The sequence below is a fragment of the Rhipicephalus sanguineus genome, chromosome 1 (genome assembly GCF_013339695.2).
Source record: "Rhipicephalus sanguineus isolate Rsan-2018 chromosome 1, BIME_Rsan_1.4, whole genome shotgun sequence".
Classification (NCBI taxonomy): domain Eukaryota; kingdom Metazoa; phylum Arthropoda; class Arachnida; order Ixodida; family Ixodidae; genus Rhipicephalus; species Rhipicephalus sanguineus.
Window position 1 is genome coordinate 4,679,850 of NC_051176.1, and position 4,345 is coordinate 4,684,194.

The window sequence follows — 4,345 nt, forward strand, 5'->3', positions numbered from 1 at the left end:
CACGAGAGAGGACCGGGACGACATGTGGCAGGAGCTGGTAGCGCTTTTGAAGGAAGAAGTCCCTGCGCGTAACACCACAGCCCAGTGGCAGGCCCGATGGAGGAATGAGCGCTACTATTCGCAGCAGGGTCTTGCCAAACTCCGAGGGCAGCAGAGGTGAGTGCGAGCACAATTGTATTGTGGTCGGTCATCTTACACGTCCCGCTTGTGCTTTACAGCGGCACCGGAGGCGGCCAGATTACGGGTTACCGCGGCCGCGTCGTGCTTGGCAGGGACGGCGCGGCTCAACAGTGCGCGAGGCCCAGAGATCGGGTGGACTGAATCGGTAAGCACTGGCTTAGAATATCATTGTTACTTGTATGCTGCGAACAAGTGGGCTCGTTTGCTTCGAGCCATTATGCGCTGTTAGTTTTACTTTTTCAAACAATATCGAGTGGATCACCCGGCCGCCGCGTTGGCTGAGGTGCTAACACGTTGCGCCGCCCAGAACAGAATGCGAAACAGCCACAATTGCGGTGATGACGAAATAACAGCCGCGAACTATATTTCGAAGCTCATTAGAGCACCCTACGCGTTCCAAGCCATTTCTCAGGCCCTCGAGTCGAGTGAGGTGCGTAGCCAGTAGGTTTGCCTCCCTCCACCCCTCTCTCCGAAGTCTGTGTGTCATAGCATGCCGCTGTTGAAACATTCTAAAAAAAACATTGCTATTCCACTTCCAGCATTAGTGAACATTCGCCACAATAATCCCTACGAATTATTGTTTGTAGCTCTGGGTAGCTGCACTGTTATCATTAGTGGGGACCAGACTGGGATATAGTCTTTTTTTAACGTATGCTTACAGATGATTCCCCCAGATCATAGCCTGCAAGCATGTGCACTATCTGGGGACTTCCGTCGCCTGCACTGCCAAGGTTCTTGGTCGGGAACAACTTCCGCGGCTTGCAGGTGAACTTTTACATCTTGCACTCCATACTTTTTATTGCACTCAGTGTGTCAATCAAGAAACTTCTTACTATTACAGGTGAGCCTTGCTCCAGCTGCTGCTGGTGTGGCTGAGGAGGATGTGGCCCAGGATCTTCCCCGTGCCCCAACTCGTAAGTTTCGCTGATGTTTTTGATTAACTGTAGATAGTGTTACATGCTCACATGTGATGCTCAAGCGCGCAGGCATATGTGTGGGCATAAAGACAAAAAGCTGCACAAAAAAAAATTGCAAACGGTTGCAGGAGCTAGTTGTTTGCATAACTGTCAGATGGAATAAACAGGTGTCCTGCCTTGCAGTTATGGTGAAATGTAGAAAAAAAGTTGTATTAGAAGAATGTTCAACATCTTGAAATGTTTCCCTATTTAGTCAATTGCTTCAAAAGTGAAACTGAAATTTTGCTGTTGCTAAATATACTGTTGAAAAGCAAGCTAGTTATATAACTTCTTAATATAGCTATCATACACAAATGCACATGTTTGCACCTGTGTTACACCTGCTTGCTGTATGTTTTGCATACTGCAGCAGCTAGGGTTTCGAAAGGAGATTGTGTCAGTTATCGCGTAAAGCCGGGCAAACGATTGTGTAGCCCTGCAAAGGGCTGTTTGGTTGTTTCTCATGCAGAGGTGATTAGAGGTGTGAGATGCATTTGCATCTCACACCTCTAATCTGTGAGATGCAGATGAACGAAAATGAATTCCGGCACCGCTTTGGCCTGTCCAAACGAAGTGCATTGGTTCTGCGGTGAACTAAGCACCATTCATGGATGCCGTTGGGTCAGTGGATTTTCAACAGAGAGGAAATTGTTGCACACACTGAAACTCTTCACGAAGAGAAGCTTCCAGCGAAGAGTCGGTAGCAGGAAAGTGATAGATCATAATGGCAACACATTTCTTGGTTTCCAGCTAATGCCGTAGCTGGGAGATGTGGGCAACCGGCAGGCCGAGGCGCTGGAGTTACTAGCCGCAAACACCAGGCGGCAGGGCCAGGCATCATTGGAAAGCTGCCGACTGCCAGGTTGAAGTTCTCGGTGACGTGGTCCACGAGCTGCAAGGCGTTGGTACCCTCGCCCGGGCCCTCATTGCAGCGGAAGCCACCTGCACAGTGATTTGTAAAGACTAGTGGTACATATATGTAGATTTATTTCTGTTCACATCACGAGCTCTGATACGCTGGTTTGCTCCAATGGTGCCCTGAAATTTTTTTGAGTTAATTTTCTTTTTCTGCATATCAGAAGCACTGATGTGCTGTTTCATTGTACATAGCACAGTGTAGCTCAATGGTAAATCGTGTCCTGCGATGTCATTGTCTTTTTATAGTCGTCGTGCGAGGTGATGCATTCAGCAGTTTTGTAGTACATGTGCATAGCACAGTGTGGTTTCATTTAAAAATCATGTTTTGCCATGCCATTTTTTAAAATCTCATTATACAAAATAATGCATTCAGCAATTTTGTAGCATACGCACATAGTGCACTGTAGTGTATCTTTATGTTTATAGTGTATACGTGTAGAATATTGGGGCACACTGTACGTTTTGTGTCGATTTTTACATATCCTAGAAAAAAAAGAACAGCGTTTGTGAATGGTCTAGGTTGCACAACAATTTTGAAATATTGCAAGACCGAAAAATAGTTGACGAGCACGTGTTCTGTTGCTTAGAAGTGTTCAGACAACAGGATTGGGTACAAACAGAAATGAATAATAGAGGAAGACATATCAGCAACCAACAACTTGCATTTTTTAGCAATTTCGATAATTATCGGTTTGACTGTGCCTTGTTTTCATGTACTACAATTACTTTTGTGCTGCGAGATGCGTATGTTGACGCAGAGGAGCAGGAGGCACTTTGTAACAACTCCATTTGTATATTATAAAAGGAAGCTACTTTTATGTTGTTTTCCTTGGCATTAAATTTGAGGCATATTTATTTATTTTGCTTTTTATGTGCATTGCTCGCGATACTTGTAATAAAATTTCACTTCTTACACCACCCATGTTGTTCACCTCATTTACAAGCACGATCCTTGTTGCATTAAAGCTAGCGCATGTTGCTGTCCTGATTCAAGCAACCTTTTCAGGTTACCACTTTGGCTGTGAATGGCACCATGTGCCATTCACAGTTGAGCTCTCACTTGTGCTTAGTGTGAATCACCATATTTTACAACCTGGCCGAAGTACTTCATCAGTATGGCATTGTGTGACAAGAGGGCATAGGTCGGCAAACTCACTCATGGTCGACTCGCTCAGATTCAGATCAAGGTATGAGTCCAGGTGAGTAATACTTTGGTGAGTTTGAGTCCGGTTGAAAAAAATTTAGTGAGCCTGAGTCCGAGTGAATCCGCTTGAGGAAAATTTCGGTGAGTCTGAGTTCGAGTAAGCCCCAAAGGCAAAATATATTTCATGAGGGAGACCGGGTGAGCTCCACATTTTTGCCGACCTATGCAAGGAGGCTATTCATTGATAGGAGAACCCTGTTTCATTGATATGTGTAGCAAACATTTGAAGTGTAGTAAAAAAAACAGCCTTTTGTTCATGCCAGTGACAAACAGAATGAACAAAGACAAACACGCACCACACAATGCTGCCGAGGTCGTTGCAGGTGGCGGTACTCTGCGAAGGTGCTCAGCATGCAGGCCCTGTGGTCCTCGAAACAGGTTCGCTACACGATTGCTCTGCTGCTGGCTCCCGTTGTGGTGGTGGTGGTAGCTCAGCTGCTGCTGGCAGCAGCTCAGCATCGTCGGTGTCGTCATCGTTCCCTTCGAGAACAGGCTCATGTGCCGCTAACGCAATGTCGTGCAGAGCTGCACAAGCAGCAATGATGGTGGCTGCTTGATCGGGGTTGTAGAGCAGGGTCCGGTAACGCTGTAAGCTTTGGAGCCGGCTCTTTAGGACCCCGATGCACCTCTGTTGTGGGCCTTGTTGTAGTGGTTCTGAGGGGTGCCCCGAGCTGGTCGCCCGGGCACTGGTGTCAGGAGCCACGGTTCCAATGGATAGCTGGAGTCTCCTGCACGAGGGCGGCATGACAGCTGTAGTGATAACGTCTTGAATGTGGGAAGCATTGACAGCACTTACCAAGCAAGCCGCAGTGTTGCGTCCATGTGCTGACGGAGAGGGCTCCTCCACCATACCCACGAGTCATGACATCACCCCGGGAAACATGGACTGACATCCAGAATCCAGAGGTCGGCATCACATGTCTGCAGAATTCAGTTCAGTCAAAATGGTACCCATAAGAAACCTTGGGTAGAATGCTGGGTATTATGTTAATGTAACTACATCTGTCTGCACTGTTACTGGCTGTTAATACATAGCTATGAACAAATCATCGACAGGGTAGGACTTGTACCATAAGTTCTAACACGC

The 4,345-nt window shown here is 46.8% G+C and overlaps 1 long non-coding RNA gene across 1 annotated transcript; it reads left to right on the forward strand.

The window, feature by feature from the left end:
- The first annotated feature begins 869 nt into the window (after positions 1–869).
- On the forward strand, positions 870–2,316 carry LOC125756969 (uncharacterized). The gene is made up of 3 exons (XR_007414959.1): positions 870–945; positions 1,022–1,094; positions 1,887–2,316. It is a non-coding gene; the product is annotated as an uncharacterized LOC125756969 (long non-coding RNA).
- The last annotated feature ends 2,029 nt before the right edge of the window (positions 2,317–4,345 follow it).